At 38.0% G+C, this 18,391-nt stretch overlaps 1 protein-coding gene and 1 pseudogene across 1 annotated transcript in view; one reads left to right on the top strand and one right to left on the bottom strand.

The window, feature by feature from the left end:
• The window catches only part of LOC126609677 (F-box/kelch-repeat protein At3g06240-like), a 68,886-nt gene that overhangs the window by 43,939 nt on the left and 6,556 nt on the right, over positions 1-18,391 (top strand). The gene's annotated exons all lie outside the window — the stretch shown is intronic.
• Positions 13,536-13,644, bottom strand: LOC126612714 (small nucleolar RNA R71; annotated as a pseudogene).

Genomic DNA, 18,391 nt, shown 5'->3' with positions numbered 1-18,391 from the left:
TAGCATCAACTTCACATGATGTAGTACTAGAATGTAAAACTTACACCCAACATGTTCCATTATTAGAATACCTTTGCCATGGACTTGTGTGACTACGTAGATTAATGAGCAGGGACTTATGCTGTCAGATGACTGTTGTGTACATACCATGTATTCTTCAATTTACTGTACTTGTTGGGTACTATCCAATATTACGTAGTATTATTATTTCCGGAAAATTATATACTTGTTTACAATGAGGGGTTACCCGTTTTGGAAAAAGTTTTCAAAACTTTATTTTTAGGCCCACTCACCCTTATTATTTGCTCCTTTAGGATTTTAGTGGTAGAGTTCTTGTGATGACAAGGATTTCTGGCAAAAGCTGATATGAATGATGTTTCTCATTACGGTATAAATGCTATTCACCCAGTGATAAGGGCTCAACCCCGCTCATGTGCTTACTCTAGTATTAGTTACTTTACGTTTTAATTTACTTGCACTTTCCACAACACCATCACTTTATGGCCGTTTCACCTTTCTGATTGTATGCTTGCGAATTCGTCCATAGGTCAAATTGGATATGTAATTATTGGAATAATTGTTGGAGACTCAAATGATGGATATGCAAGCATGATAACTTATATTTTGTTGTCGATCAGCATAGCTCGATGTGGGTGTCCAGGTGGACATGGTGGACATTCTGGGTTGGGATGTTTCAACATTTGTAAGAATATAATTGAAGATAAAAAAAAGTTAATAAATTAAAATTTGTATTAATAAATTCGAAATATTTAGTGGGTGATACTAAATAAAAATATACATTAAACATTAAAACAAGAGTGTTGATAAACCCACCTCATTATCTTCTTTCTTCACCCACATTTTAATGAAAATATTAGAGACATGTTTATCCTTCTAGAAAAAGACTTTTAAACCCTACCCATTTTCTCTCCCTCACCGTCTCTCTCTATTTGTCTCTAGTTTTCTCTCTTTCATTTCATCTCTCTGCTCGACTTCAACCGCCACGACCGAGCCACAATTCAAGTTGTTGTTGTTCTAGTACTTTCATTGTAGCCTCACTGTAGGCTTCCCTTGCCCTTGTGTCATTTTTTCCCTGAAATTCATTTCATGTTCTAATACTTAGATACAATTAAAACTTGAACATGGGGTGGGTCTGGAATTTTGCCCTTGTATCATTTCAATAGGGATTTTGGGTTGGCAAGGTTGATAATAGAGGCGGAAGGGGAAGAGGGATGGGATGATAGGGGGAAGAGGCTTAGTTGTCCTTCACAGGCTACTCTTTCTTCCCTACTTTGTCCTCTTACTCGCAACCATGGCTACCAATTAACCGATTTTGCTGCTAAAGGAAGTTGAGGGAAGGATTGGGGTGCAAAGAGTACAATGAAGAGGTGGTGATGTGATATAAGGTTATTTTAGGAATAATAGTGGGTGGGGAAATAAGATTTTAGTTTTTAAATTTTTTTTATAGTGGGTGAAATTATAATGTGGGTGGGAAAATAAGACAATGGGGTGGGTCTATCATCACTCTAAAACAAAAACAGAATTTGAATTTGAATTAAATATACATCAAATGACTAGAATCAAATATGTAATCTAACACATGTTTTAATAAAACTTCAATATTTTTTAAGTCAATTTTTTCATTGGAAATACAATCATATAATCACTTTTCCTCTAAGTTTACCCCAAATTTTATCTACACTCCATTAAGAATTTAATTTAAACCTCTTCTAATTTCACCATGTTTCTTCTAAAATTACCCTCAAAGACCAGCACCACAAACACCCTAACGCTGCCTCCCATGAATCACTAATTTCTGAATTTCACTATAGCCCAACATCTTTTTGTCTCTTCTGTATTATTCAATATAAACCAACACGTTGGTTCTGAATAAGGAGGTGGATTATCTACCCTCCCATTTCCATACTCTCTCATGCTCTCCTATTTGTATGGTCACGGTTAAGCCACGTCAACATTTCATATTCCTATTACCTTTTGTTTTATTATTTTTATAAAAAATTAATATAAAATATTGACGTGACTTAACCGTGACCACACATCACAAGAGGGCATGAGGAGAGTATGGAAATGGGAGGGCAGACAATCCACGTCCCCTGAATAAAACTCTTCTTTTGTCTTTTGACACAATTAAATATATATATATAACCCCACCACTTAGGTTTACTTAAAAAAAAAAAAACTTTTAATTGTGTCAAAAGACAAAAAGAAGAGTTTTATTGAGAACCAACATGTTGGTTTATATTGAATAATACAGAAGAGACAAAAAGATGTTGGGCCATAGTGAAATTCAGAAATTAGTTATTCATGGGAGGCAGCGTTAGGGTGTTTGTGGTGCTGGTCTTTGAGGGTAATTTTAGAAGATACATGGTAATATATATATATATATATATATGAAAATGGTCATCTTGAGGGATGCAATTGATCCTAAATATTGTGCCGACTGTTTGAATTGGCGGGGGCAGCCAATGAACTTCGTTTCGTTGTGATCGCTGCGAAGAGTGACCTCAACCAAGTCAGTAATCCCGGCCCAGTCTTAGTTGTTTAATAAAAAAGCTACTCTTCTCTTATCACATTTTCATACCACCTCTCTAATGGAGATGGGACACACATGTGTTGGTGGTTCTCCTCCTATTAGAGAGGTGGTACAAATGTAGTATGTGTAGCATGACTCATTGAATTGGCACTTGAGTTTTGGTACCTTATTTTGTACCTTTGCGTATAGCATTTTCAGTGCAAACCGCCTCAAGGGACAGTTAAAGGCCACCAACTAGAAATTGCAGTTACTACCAGTGCCAAAGTACTGATCTACCATTGCTCAAGCTCAGCGAGATGATTCAGATTGCTTCTTCTGCACTGCCTATAAATAGAGCCTGAGACCTTCACACTCGAGACCATCGTCAGTTTCAATATCTTCAAATTATACAAAAACTTTTGAGTGATTCCTCAATCAACGCTAAATTGCTTTTCAACACAAAATCAATTGTTTTTTATGCAACCAGGCTTTCAGCTCTAAAACTACAAACACTAAAGTCTTTCTTCGAGGTAAACCTTGAGATTTAAAACTATTTCCGCTCTGCCACCATGTGGTATTATTTGTTGTTGATGTACTATCTATTGGGACACATAATCCTTACACAACCCGCCCCTGAAAGCGAGTGGTGAACTCTTGTTACCACAAGGTGCCTTAGTCAAGCCTTAAATAGGCACTTAGGCTCTCTTGTAGATGTTGGATAGTGGCCAAATTAGTGGTCAAGTGGACAACAAGTCAACTCTCCTTTCGGTTATTAAACAAACCAAAAGAATGAAGGACATAATGATGTGGGAACATCATTAGGAGGTTTTCCTTTATGATGTGGCCACATGAGTGGCAATTATGATGTTTGTTCCTTTTGTTTATATTAAGGCATTTGGTTATGCCTTTGGTTTTGGAGGTTGTGAACGGCAGATTAGAGAGAAGAAGAGGTGGGTTGCTGTTTTCTATCCTCCATTTGTGCCATCATTCATTCTAAGATATTTTGCTACATTTTGTGGCTTTTGAGAGAGAAGAATTTGATATGTGTTTCTTCTTCTCCATTTGTTCTTTGTATGAGTGAGAGCTATTGGGTGTATATGGGATATTGGGTTTGAGAGTTCAACTCTATTTGTAATCTCCATTTTGATATTAGTGGAATTTCCTCGCCGTCTCTGAACTGAACATAGGCTTACGCCGAACCAGTATAAATCCTTGTGTCATTTGGATTATTTGTCTTGTCATATTTTGCCATATTAGCTTATTGGTTCATATTTGACGCTTCCGCACAACAAGTGGTATCAGAGCTCTAGGTTTCGACTTGGGGTTTTGTACTAGTATGTATATGAAACCTTCGAATATGTTGCTGAAATATGATATTGAAAAATTCGACGGGAGGAATGACTTTGGCATTTGGTCAATTGGAGATACAAGTTTTGCTTGCATTGCTACGAAATGAGTGGCGTTGAAGAAGGATGGGAGGGCACCATGCTGCAGTCCCTTAGCTCGTAGATTGAAGAATGGTTCCGGAAACAGCATATCTACTGCAATGTTGTTTAAGTGTTGGTGTTCGAAGGCTGCAGGTGTAGTGTACTGTTATGGTAGATTCTCCGTTGGTCATCGCTGCACCGGCGGTGTTTGTGGGCTGTTGTCGACAAGTTGAGTGGGAAGGAGAAAAAGTAGAAGCTGTTGAGAATTGAAAAGAAAATGTTGGTTCCTTTTCTTTCAGCATTTGTTTTGGCAGAAAGACATCATGATGACAGATAGTGAGGCACCACACTATTTTGGATACACCACATGCACTGCAGAACATTTGTGTGGAACCCTCTTGCAGAAGGCAAGTTATATGTTTTCTAACTTCGTTTGGTCTATGGACATTTGGTTAGATTTGTTTGCTACTGCTATTTGGTTTGTTGGTCTCTAGCATCTGAAATATGCTTTGTTGAAGACTCCAGTCAAGGTATGGTCTTGGATCTCCTACTGATTATTTGAATTTGAAATATTTGGTTATCATATTGGTGCTCATGTGATGATGGTAAACTTGAGTGAAGGGCATAATATTGATATTCATAGGATCTGAATTTGGGTGAAAGGTTTTGTATGTGGTATGTTAAACCTTGTTGCCAAATTTTGTAATCAGTTTTGACTTGGAGAATGTGCCATGCTATGTGAATGAGTCTATTGGTGCAGTTTAAGACCATGGTGTTTGTGAGCAGGTGGAGTTCGTTGTGTGTCCAATTTTGGTATGGTGTGCTTGATCTTTTGTTCGTGATATTGAAGAATTTCAGTTCTTCGTTTGAATCACCTTTGTTTTGATCAAGGCACTTATGGTTTGCAAATTTGGAGAAGACGGTAGAGAAATGGTCTACTTTTGTTGGCTTTGGTACAATTTGAGTCGAGGTGGAGATCATTATGAGTACCGAGAGTTTGGGAATTTGATTTAGTTCCCGTTGTCTTTAGTTTGTACTTTGGGTGCTTATAGTGATTGTTGATTCGATTCTCTGTGATGTTTTCAGAATTTGGCCAAGGTGGAGATTGTTGGATAGTGGCCAAATTAGTGGCCAAGTGGACAACAAGCAAACTCTCATTTCGGCTATTAAACAAACCAAAAGAATGAAGGACATAATGATGTGGGAACATCATTAGGAGGTTTTCCTTTATGATGTGGCCACATGAGTGGCAATTATGATGTTTGTTCCTTTTGTTTATATTAAGGCATTTGGTTATGCCTTTGGTTTTGGGGGTTGGGAACGGTAGATTAGAGTGAAGAAGAGGTGGGTTGCTGTTTTCTATCCTCCATTTGTGCCATCATTCATTCTAATGGTGATGGTGGTCCTTCATCACCGTTTTTTTCCTCATCTGTTGCTCACTAATGGTGATGGTGATGGTTCTTCGTTCAAACATTCGCCTATGTGGCACTCATGTGGCTTAAGTGTTGAAATCACACTAGAGTGCCCATCACCAACCTTCTTCCTCACTGGACATGTAGTACATAATTTGCACTGGAGTCCAATTCATTTAAGATGATGGGATGTTTTTGTGGCTTTGATAATAAACATGCATTTGTGTACACCAAACTATTGTACTAATTTGATCTCCTTTGTGACTTTGATAATAAACATGCGTTTATGTAAGGATATTCTTGTCTTGTGTATCTTTTTCATGAAGAATTTCTAATCTGATAAATGTTTTCAAAGTAAACAAACTTTAAGGAATAAAATAATTTACAGAGTAGAATGGGAATAGGTATGTGGGCACCGGACAAAGTTTTAAGACCCCCTTGTTAACGTTGATTCAGAGAAACTTTTCTTCCCAAACTTTGCATCTGTAAAGGATTCTCATCACATTAGCCGGAATACCACCTTACTTCGGTACTAGGAATTAAACTTTAAACCTTTAAGGAACGCTCCGATCTGAGCTCATTTATGCATTTATCAGATTTGAGACGATTATGCCATATCTGAAATATCCTACAATAGATAAGTTATTGAAATCTTCTTTACCTTGCCCTTATTTCTTGGGCTAAGGGATTCATTAATTGTTATGTAGTGCATGAAGGGATTTTTCTTCCTAGATTAGATTGTGTGTCCATTTATATTGAATCTTAAATGAAAGTTCGTTGGAAACATGGTTGTTAGCATGTGGGTTAGAAACACTTTTTGAATCCTTTTGTCAAATATAACGCGTCAAACTTGAGTGTTTCCAATTAGACTACCTTACTTGACTTACCCAAACCATTTTTGCATATCAAAGCTCCATTGGAATAAAATTCCTCTTGGGAATTGCCTAGTCTGGATGCCTCATTCAAACCTGTTGACATACGATGTCACAGAACATACTTGGCTTAGTATGTTGGTTTGGGATAGAACTAGTCGTACTCGAGGTTGGAGTTCTGAGCCATCCTTGGATGATTTTTGGATCACTTTTTGGAATATTCCGTCGAATGAAATAGAGCCCGAGTTTAAATGTTATAACCTACAGCCTTGCTGGTAGCATAAACTTTTTGGAGGTTGGATGGTGCATTGCATTTCTAGGTCAATGCGTGATGTGCCATGCCTGCATCCTTCCAATTATTATTGCCCTTATTACAATTTGTCTCCCAAACTGGTAATCGTTCAAGATGGACTGGTTTAAAAGATACTCCTATGACAGTGTTACTTTGAACATTTTTGTACTTGAATTTGTGCAAAGTTTTCAAAGTTTGTGCCCTATTTGGAATAAGTAAGGTACTCTCATGCATCATAAGGAAATGAATGAACAGACCTTTAAGACATATAACTTTTCTTTATTGATGATCCACAGTAGAATTCGATCGATAAGGGGGTGTGGTTGAATCTAAAAAGATTGCCTATATATCTCTAGGATGGATAATCAAATCACTGGTGTAATCCTAAGAAAAAGATGATATCATGTAAAAAATCACCAGAGGTCACTTTTGACAATAAGCTTATGGCAGAGCGTGAGAATATGAGTTCTCCATGTACTTTTCTTCATACAGACGGTGGCTTGTGATTGGGTTTGGAAAGAACTGCCTACATATCTCGAGAAAATAATCAAATCGCATGTAGTTCGGATGGCGTATTCATGGATAATATTTTTTGAGCATGGTGATGTTCCATTTCTTGGTGATCAGGGTTCCATCCTGTGATCTAAGTGATATGTTAAGTTGACTCCTACTTTAGCGATCTTGTATGGTCCTTCCCAATTTGCCTCGAGTTTTCCTTTTCTTTAGATTTTGGTATTCTAAAAAACTTCTCTCAATACCAAGTCCCCAACTTGCAGTTTTTTGGGTTTGACGCCTTTGTTGTAATATGATTGGATCTATTGCTAATAGGCTGCTAGTCGGACTTAAGCGCATTCTCAATGCTCATCCGCAAAGTTGAGATCAGTGTTCAGGACCTCTACATTTTCTAGGGCGGTCCGTTCTTCAGTATGCAAATTCTACATAGTTGTGACTTGAACTGATATGAGAGCTCTTTGTAGGGTGGTCTTAGCTCTTTGTACCAATTTGTGACTTCAGAGCTGGTGAACTGTAGCCCGTTGTCTGTCAATATTATGTAAGGAATTCCAAATTTGCAAATGATGTTTTTTCAAACGAAGAACTTTACAACTGCAATAATGATTCTTGTTAAGGGCTCCGCTTCTATCCATTTTAAGAAGTAATCTATCGCCATTATCAGGTTTTGCCTATTCCCTGGTGCTTTCTTAAGAAGTCCTACTAAATCGATGCCCCATTGCATGAAAGGCCATGAACCTATTAGAGTATTAAGTTCTTCTGCATGTTGATGGTTCATAGGAGCGTACCTTGGACGCTATTGCAATTCTGGGCAATGCTAATTGCTTTTTGCTTCATGGTGGGCCAATAGTAGCTTGCAATTATCACTTTTCGATCCAACAATCTTCCTCCAGCATGATTGTCGCAGACCCCCGAGTGGATATCATTTAGAATTCGTAGGCCAACATCTAGAGTGATGCATAAGGTATAAGGTTCAGAATATGAGCGTCGGTAGAGTTTTCCACGGATGACTGTATATCTTGACCAAAGTTCTAAAAAACGCTAGGCGCTAGTCAGGCAGTGGGCACGAACTTACCACCTAGGTGGACTAGACGGATTTAAGTAAATTTATTATATGTTGTATAAATAAGTGCCTATTTAAACTTAAAACACATAATTGTATACAAAAATTACAAAATAAAATGATATATAGATTATAAAGTATTAGAACATATTGAAAACATGGGAACAAGCATATAATGAGTGTTCATCAAGTATCCAACAAGTCTCTTAAATTTTATTTAAAAAATAAAATGCAAAATGAAAGTTATTGATTCTATGTCTAAGTGAGAGTCGTGATCAAGGAGGGTTTAGGCAAGCTAGGCGGATGCCTAAGCGGATCTAGGCGACTTTCTTAATTTTCAAACACCTAGGACTAATCGAGCGGTGGCCAGGTGCCTAGCGCATAGGCAGGGATTTTTAGAACCAAATCTTGACACTTTCTGGATTAACTTTCTGGCCAGGTTACTGTTCTCTAGTAGTTTTTCACTTTGTATGTAGTCGATGATTTTGTCCATCCAATATTCTCGAGCGTCAATGACGGCAATCATCTCAAACTCCATTTTATGGATGCAACATCCGTTAAATTTTCCATCTGAACCTCTGTTAATTGATGTCGTGGCTCCCATGTGAACAATAATTGGACGCCACGTGTTAATATGGGCCCACGTGAATATTAAAAAATTAAAAAATTAATAATTAATAAAAAAAAATTGAAAATCAATCTGGGTCTCACGTCTCCCTCCTCCGCACCTAGTGCCCCCCGTTCCCGGAATAGCAGCCCTGACGCCAAGTTCCTCCTCCTCAAATCCGAAGGTTTTAAGCACCTTCCCAACCTCCACCCTCGATTTCTACCACCTAGTCTCCGCCGTCGATTCCGAAGAAAACGGAGACCAGATCAGAAACAGCACTGTCCTGATCCACTGTCAGCTGCAATCCAACAACGTCACTGTGAATCAGGTCGAGAGAGGAATCTCGTCTCTCCAGCTAAATTAAGACGTCAGACGCAATGGTTGCTTAAATAGCAGCAGCGATGACGAAGCAGATGAGGAAGAAGTGGAAAAGGACGAGAATCGTATAAACGCACCGCTGAAGGCGGAGAATGCGACACGAGTCAAGGAAGCCATGCATCGAATTTCCTTCGCTGGAACTCCTCCGCATTAGGCAGGTCTGATCGCCGAGAACAAGTGGATGGACCTCCTTCGCGGGGCCGGACAATCTTCGTCCCAGAGGTGAAACAGTTCAATCTTTTTATCTCTTTTTCTTGGATTGGAGTGGATTGCAAAATTTCAAATCTATTGGAGTGGTGGATACATTGCAGGCGCTCATGGCTGCTGTCGGCGAGAGAAGGTTGGGAAGGTGCTTGAAACCTTCGGATTTGACTCTAGGAACGGGGAGCACTGAAGAGAATAATAGAGTATATAAAAATGTGAAAGATGTTAACAGTTAGTTAAAGTTACTCTGTAATATTATTCTTTCAGATTAATGAAAAAGACTTTTCATTTCCTCAATATGGTATCCTCCGCCGGAAGTCTAACGACTTCGATCCTCTAATCATTTTCTCAGTACCCAAACAGATCCCTTCTGCTGTTTTCTTCCCAACCAAACAGATCTCTTCAACTATTTTCTTCCCTGATCCTTTGTATCCATGGCGGCTACTTCTTCTTCTCCGATGCATGCGCACTCTCATTCTTCTCAGGATGCTATTCCCTCTCTTTCTTCTACTCAGGTCTCGATCAATCACATCACAATCCAGAACATTGGAAGCATGGTTCAGACGAAGCTGAAACGCCACAATTATCTCGTTTGGAAATCTCTCTTTGATCCGATCTTCCGCCGGTACAAGCTTGCTGGATTTGTTGATGGATCTGAACCTGCACCGCCTCAATTACTTTGTGATTCTTCAGGAAATATGATTCATAATCCTGCCTTCGAGTTATGGTATGAAACTGATCAGAATATCATCATCTGGATTAATTCTACACTCTCTAAGGATTTGCTTCCCTTCACTGTTGGTGTTCAATCTGCTCGGGAATTATGGCAGAATCTTGAACGGAGATTTGGTGGTGTATCGCGATCTCACATTCATCAACTGCGGTCAACTCTTCAATCGATCACTAAAGGCACATCTTCCATCTCTGAGTACTTTCAGCGTCTCAAGGAAGTCACCGATGCTCTTGCGGCTGCTGGCGCCCCCGTTGATGATCATGATCTGCTGATGATCATTCTCAATGGCCTTCCTGATGACTATGATTCATTTGTTGATTCCGTCCAATTTCGTCTTGCTGATACGACTGTTGATGATCTTCATGGTTTCTTGCTTAGCAAAGAACTGGCGCTTGCACGGAAGCAGCATGCCAAAGGCTCATCTACTGAACCTTTTCAGGCTTTTCAAGCATCCTCTAACACCGCTCCTCCTTTGCTCCCTACACCATCTCTTCCCCCTAAACTTCAAGCCTACGCTGCTCAGCATCGTGATCAGCGCAATTCCTTTAACAACACTCGTACTCCGCGACATTACAACACCAATAACAATCGTAATCGATTCAATCGCTCCACCTCCAATTTTCAGAATCGTGGTGGTTCTCGTGGTGGCTCTCGGTTTTTCAACAACTTTAAACCTTCTCCTTGCCAGATCTGTGAAGACCCAGGCCACCAAGCCATTGATTGCAGTCATCGTAAGAATCCTAATTTTCAAAGTTGTGTTCCTCCTGCCAAGCTTGCTATGTACGCTAATCCTCCTGGTCATTCCTCTCCTCCATGGCTCCTCGATTTTGGAGCAAGTTCCCACATGACCAATAACATTCAGAATTTGCAGAATCCACAACCATATCATGGCTCTGAGAAGGTTTATATTGGTGATGGCCAAGGTTTGCAAATCCATCACTCTGGCTCTTCTTTACTTCGCACTCCTTCTGCTACGTTTCAATTAAAGAATGTTTTACATGTTCCTCAATTAAAACATGATCTGCTTTCTGCCAATATGTTTTCTGTGGATAATTGGTGTTCTGTGACTCTGAATCCTTTTGACTTTAATGTCAAGGATCTTACTACGGGGAAGATGCTTTTTAGAGGCCCTGTTCGCCATGGTCTTTATCCCTTCTCTGCCTTTCCTCCTCATTCCAGCAGATATCTTGCTACTCCTGCAATAAGGACATCACCTCATATTTGGCATCAACGCTTGGGACATCCAACGATCAAGACATTAAGATCTGTTCTTTCTCGGTCTTCCCTGCCTATTACTGCTTCTGTTGATCAGCTCTTTTGTTCCAATTGTATATTAGGCAAGTGTGCTAGGTTGCCATTTCATGCTTCTATTAGTGTCACATCTAGACCATTGGAACTTGTTCATGCTGATGTATGGGGCCCTGCACCATTACTTTCTGTTAGTGGATACAAGTTCTATGTTCTTTTTGTTGATGACTTCACCAAGTATACTTGGTTGTATCCTCTCAAACATAAATCGGATGTCTTTGTTACTTTTGTCCAATTTCAAGCTTTGGTTGAAAATGTTTCTGGCTTCAAGATTGGTACTTTACGCACAGACTCAGGGGGTGAGTTTCTTAGTTCTACTTTTAATAAGCATCTTGCTACTTGTGGTATTCAACATCATCTCAGTTGTCCGCACACTCCCCAGCAAAACGGTTGTGCTGAAAGGAAGCACCGGCATATTGTTGAAAATGCCCGCACTTTATTGATTGCTTCTAAAGTGCCTCATCAATTTTGGGTGGAGGCTTTCTTCACTGCCACTTACCTTATTAATAGGTTGCCTCCTCCTTCCAAACCTTCTCCATGGGAACAGTTCTTTCGCAAGCCTCCTGATTACAGTCAGCTCAGAGTCTTTGGTTGCAGTTGCTATCCTTGGTTAAAACCCTATATCACTTCCAAATTGGATGCTAAAAGTAAACCTTGTGTGTTTCTTGGTTACAGTTTGATTCATAAAGGGTATCGCTGTTTAGATCCAATCACCAATCGAGTCTACATATCTCGACATGTATATTTTGATGAGACCTCTTTCCCTTTCCACACATTTACATCCTCTTCCCCTGTTTAGAAGCAACATACAGTTGCTCGGTCCTCCACCGAAGCTGAATACAGATCCTTAGCCCATACTGCTGCTGAAATTACTTGGATTTGCAAATTGTTTGCTGATATTGGTTTTCAATTACCTGTTTTACCTCAGATTTGGTGTGATAACATTTCAGCGATTTCTTTGGCTTTGAATCCGGTCTTCCATGCTCGTACCAAGCATGTTGAAATCGACTACCATTATATTCGGGAGCTTGTTCTTGCTAACCTTCTCACTGTTCAGTTTGTTTGCAGCCAAGATCAGCTTGCTGACATCCACACTAAATCTCTTCCTCGTCAACGTTTTCTTGATCTGCGGTCCAAGCTTTCCCTCCAATCCTCTCCGTTTAGCTTGAGGGGGTGTGAAGAGAATAATAGAGTATATAAAAATGTGAAAGATGTTAACAGTTAGTTAAAGTTACTGTTGTAATAATTTCTTTTACTTTTGGTATCTTTAGTTTTACCACAGTTGATTGTATATATACTCTGTAATATTATTCTTTCAGATTAATGAAAAAGACTTTTCATTTCCTCAATAAGCACTGGGTGCGGAGGGGGGAGACGAGATGACCCAATTGATTTTAAATTTTTACTTTTTATTTTAAATTTTATTAATTTTTAAATTTTACATTTTTTTTAAAAAAAAAATTAATATTCACATGGGCCCATATTGACACGTAGCGCCAATTCATTATCCACATAAGTGCCACATCATCAATTAACGGATGTTCTGACGGAAAACTTAACGGATGTATAAAAGTGTCCCAGAATTATGCTTTTAGGTACCAGACTTGGACGAAAAAAACTTGATGTATGAAATATTTAAAACCAAGAAACTTCAGGATAGTAAACTGAAATTAATTTTTATTTTTACCTTTTTTTTCTTCGTTCTTAAATTTTCATGTGATATTGTGATCAACGTGGCAGATTTGGTAAGTGTCCATAACCTAAAATTGAAACATTGTTTGGGGATCTTTTTTATTGTGTTAGTGACCATGCAATTATTGGAGGCAAGGAAAACCCTCCCCCCAGAACATTGAAAGGCTATTGCATCCAACTCGTGTTGCATCTCCTTCATGCATTGTTTTTACTGCTAATATGCCAAATTATGAATTTAAAAATGAAATGGTTCAACTTTTTCCTATTTTTCATAGTTTGGAAAATAAAGACGCTTATGTGCATGTTAGGGAATACAAGATGTGTTAGCACTTTTTATAATATTGAACATGATCAATTGGATGGAGTAAGATTAAATTTTTTATCCATTCTCTTTAAAAGACAAAGCAAAACATTGGTTGTATGCATTAAAGTTAGGTCTATTTGTTCGTGGTCTGAAATTACTGATGAATTTTTTCAAAACTTTTTTCGAGATCATAAGACTAAGGCCTTAAAACAACAAATTTCTACTTTTTTGTCAAAAAAAGAGTGGATGATTGTATCAGACATGGCAAGGATTTAAGAATTTCTTGAATTTGTGCCCACATCATGGTTTTGAAGACTAGCCGCTTGCTAGTTTCATCTACGAAGTTCTCCTCTCTCGAGATCGTCAATTTCTTAAGTCTGTGTAAATGGGGAATTCATGTCAAAGGAACTTGATGATGCTTTAGAGTTCCTAGATCAAATTTCTAAGAAGACCCATCAATGGAAAGGTCATAATCCACTTGAGAGCATTGATCGCTCTAAGTCTTCCACATCTTTTAGTAGTAAGGGAATTTATCAAGTGAGGGAAGAAGATGAATTGAAAGTAAAATATGATAATTTTGCCAAATAGGTAGTTGCATTAAAATTTGGAAAATCTAATATACCTTAACAAGTTTATCAGTAAGATATTGACCAAAATTGTGATGTTTGTTGTGAGATTGGGCACTCCGCTAAAAATTGTCAAATGTTGAAGGAAATGAAAGGAGTTTATGAAGAACGGTGTGCTACCATTGGAAGTTATCGAAGCAGTATTCTCCTTTTTCAAAGATATACAATTCGGCAACTAGAAATCACCCAAATTTACTTTGGAGGAATGACTTGTACCCTCAGGCAAGTGCTCCTAACCACCAATATTCTGCTTCTAATTTGTTTCAACATAAACAATCATATGTAGATCCCCTTCAAGTATTAGATCAAAAGTTTGATTCATTATTTAGTCAACTTTCAAAATTAACAAACTCTATGTCGGTTAATGAAAAAGGAAAATTCCCTGCAAACACTTAAGCTAATCCTAAAGATGTTAATTCAATTAAGATCGAATTTGAGCATGCTATGTCTATGATTACTCTTCGGAGCGGTAAATAATTGACACAACATCTTTACCTGAGGAGGTTGAGAAAACCAAGAGTAATGATAAACTTGACAAGCTCAAAGAATCTGAAAATGACAAGGAATATCATGTGCCTATATATTTTCCGAAAGCTTTACAACCCTTAAACAAAGCTGTTTATAACTCTGATATTTTTTAGCTTTTTAGGCAAGTTAAGATAAATATTCTTTTGTTAGATGCTATTAAGCAGGTTCATGCTTATGCTAAATTTTCGAAAGATTTATGCACTTATAAGAGAAATCATAATGTGAAGAAAACTACGTTTTTAGCTGCCTATGTGAATGTAGTACATTGCAAAATAAATCCCCCCAAAATACAAAGACCCGGGAAGTCCTACTTTGTCTTGTGTCATTGGAAATAATTTTGTTGATCATGCTTTATTTGACTTAGGTGCTAGTTTGTATTTGCAGCTAGGTCTTGGTCAATTAAAGCCGATACGGGTAAAATTGCAGCTGGCTAATCATTCTATTAAAACCCTAAGAGGGGTTATTGAGGATGTGTTAGTCCAAGTAGACAAGTTTTACTATCCCGTTCATTTTATTGTTTTAGATACTGCACCTGTTTCTAGCCTCTGAATATCACATTCCTGTAATTTCAGGATTTCATTTCTTAGCTACCTATGATGCTAACATAAGTTGTAGGAGTGGATTACGAAACTTTGTTTTGTAAATATAACAATGGAGGTTAACATTTTTAATGTTTTTAGGCAACCATGTGGAGATGGCGAATGCAAGGTTGTAAATTTTATTTTGACTGCAATGAATGGACAGTTTGAGAGGAGTCGAATTGAGGATGATTTAGAAATTTTTCTTTTGAATCACGATGCACAAAATGATCCTAATGATCCTAAACTAACTGAAATCGCTGCTATCTTTGATTCTTGTCAGGTATAAGAAGCGAATAGATGGAGACCTAAGATTGAGGAGCTTCCACCACTATCAAAAGTCGTATCATCTAGTGTGGAGGTGCCCAAATTGATCAAAGATGATGCAAGCAATTTTGCAATCTTTGTAAGAAAAAGTAAAGATAGAGAACAAAGTAGAGTGTAAATGAAAATGAAAGAAAAATGCTTTACGAATACTCATGAAATGTTAACAAAAGGACACTAAATAACGTGAAATGATAACAAATTTAAATTAATTGATAAGTACAAGCAACCAGGCAAAGTTTAAGGGCTGGTTTGGTATTGCTGTGCGTTGAAAAAAAAACTGTTTCTGATGTGCTGTGAGAATAAGCTCATTTTTTGTTGCTTCACGTTTTCAGCATTTTTCACTCAAAATTGTGAAAATAAACTATTTTTAAGTGTTTACCAAACTCCGTTTTGAGCTCAGCTTTTTTTATACCCACTTTTTATAAAAGCACTTCAATACCAAACTAGTACTAAACCTATTCGGGCAAGTTCACATGTATGTCAAGCAAGTTCTTGCAGGTATAGGGATTAGTCTGACAATGAAATTTAGTACATGAAATTGATACTATAAAGGGGAGTAGCAGAGCTATGAATACAAGGGAGTGTTCGAACTACAAAGGGAATAATTGGAAAGTAGGTTGCAGAGCCTTTAAAAGTTTTTTTTGTAAGATGAGTCGAGGGTCGTTTTCTTCAATGCCTCGGTTGCATTTTATAGAAACTACTCATTTCTTTCAAAGCAAGTTTTCACAAAATGTAATGAGTCTTGCACATTCACATTCAATCTGGACGCTACAAACGAGTTGCATGTTAGATATACGTCAAATGTTGGAGGTTCCAAGTATGACATATATTAGAAAAATCTAACCTTCAAATATGCATATGTAATTCATAGTAATTGAAAGAACTACATAGGATTGTTAAAGTGACGGCGGAACCCTAGTGCATTCTCACTTTATTTCAAAAATTCTCTCTCTCTCTCTCTCTCTCTCTCTCTCTCTCTCTCTCTCTCTCTCTCTCTCTCTCTCTCTCTCTCTCTCTCTCTCTCTCTCTCTCTCTCTCTCCTTCTTTAATATTGCAGATTTTTGCTAACCCTTTTAATTAAATTCATTTTTCTTAATTTAGGCCCTTAAATCTCCTTTTTCCAAAACTTTGTTCTAAGTAATTAGTTGAGATTTGGTTTCGCATAAATTTATTTAAAATAATCCATGTGGAGAACAACCTTGCTTAGGCCAACTATTCTACAATAATCTTGTTTCTCTTGCAAGTATTTCAGGTGTTTTTAACCTTCTTTGCGCAGGTGGTAAAAATCTTATCACTTATTCACCATTCATGGATGTGATAATGTTTCCTATCACCTATCACTTATTAATGTAGCCCATAGATGTGGTAATTGTGTATCTTTATGGAGATCTTGATACAGAAATCTATATAAAAGTTCTAGAAGGACTTCCATTGACTGGATTAAATAATTCTAGAGGCGTTTACTCAATGAATTGCAGCAATCCGGATGGATGTGGTATAACTGTCTGAGCGAGTATTCGACTAGTTCGGGATACGTGAACAACGTACTACACCCTAGCGTGCTAATGGAGAAGTCACATTCTGAATTTGCGATTGTTGCAATTTATGTCAAAGACATGAATCTCATTAAGACTCCAGGAGAGCTCAAGAAAACCGCCATGCACTTGAAGTCAGAATTTGAGATAAAGGATCTAGGGAAATCGTCATACTGTCTCAGCCTGGAGATCAAACATTTTTCGAATGGTATTCTTATCCATCAGTAGAACTACATTCAGAAGGAGTTTCATCATTTTAATAAGGATAAAGTGAAGCTTTCAAGTACCTATATGGTTGTTCGAATGCTAGATGCAAAACAAGATCTTTCTTGTCCTAAGGACGATGATGAAGAGGGCTTAGAACCAGAAGTTCCTTACCTTAGTACAATTGGCACATTATTATACATAGCTCAGTGCACTAGACCAAACATCTCCTTTGCCATGGATCTTTTAGTGAGATACAACAATGAACCTACACGCAGACACTAGACAAGTCTTAAAGACATCTTCCACTACATCAAAGGTACGATGGGTTTGAGTTGTTCTATCCCTAGAAATTATTGAGTGGAGATGTTGCCTTCTCAGTTCTTGGGTTAATTCTTGCCTTATTGGTTATGCTGATGCAGGGTACTTGTCTAACCGCATAACACACGTTCTCAAACGGATAACAAATTTACCATCGGAGACACACCAAACCGACCTTAGTTGCAACCTACTGAGAACCATGTTGAGATAATCACCCTCTATGAAGCCAATCGGGAGTGCTTTTGGTTAAGAATAGTTATTGAACATATTCGAAGTACCTGTAGACTTTATTTCATCGTTAACGTCTCTACAGCAAGCTATGAAGATAACATAACATGTATTATATAGCTCAAGAAGGGATACATCAAAGAAGACAACACCAAACACATTGACCCAAAATTCTTTTTCTATCATCTACAACAAGAGCATAAGAGCTTTGAGGTTAAGCAAATCACTGCTGAAGTCTACTTTCCACCAAGTCGCTGCTGAAGTTTACTTTCTGCCAAGTCACTACTGAAGTCTACTTTCCAAAAGCTTGTTCAAGGAATTGGTATGCGTAAACTTTATGAGTTGTAACCTTGTTAGCTTTTTTGGAATTATGTCAAACTCAGGGAGACAATCCCGAAGTATACTCACTTGGCCTTAATTTACTGTTGTCTTTACGGTTAGGAGCATTTTTTCCTTTAAGTTAAGGCTACCTGACTAGGCTTTTACGAGGCACCTATCCTGGGCTGGTGTTACCCTTATGTAAGTCTCGTAGGTGTTTAAATGGGCTTTGCATCCAACTCACCATTTTCCTCATACTATATATGGTTTTTTGGCCCATATTGGGTTTTACCTTAATAGGATTTTGTGAGACTTTTTTCAATAGGAAGTTCCCTGTTTGAGACTAATGTGTTCTTGGATCAATACTGACGAGGCAACTTCCCCAACTTTG

The sequence above is a fragment of the Malus sylvestris genome, chromosome 17 (genome assembly GCF_916048215.2).
Source record: "Malus sylvestris chromosome 17, drMalSylv7.2, whole genome shotgun sequence".
NCBI lineage: Eukaryota > Viridiplantae > Streptophyta > Magnoliopsida > Rosales > Rosaceae > Malus > Malus sylvestris.
The sequence above is the reverse complement of the archived record's forward strand: the minus strand, read 5'-3'. Positions and strand labels throughout refer to the sequence as shown.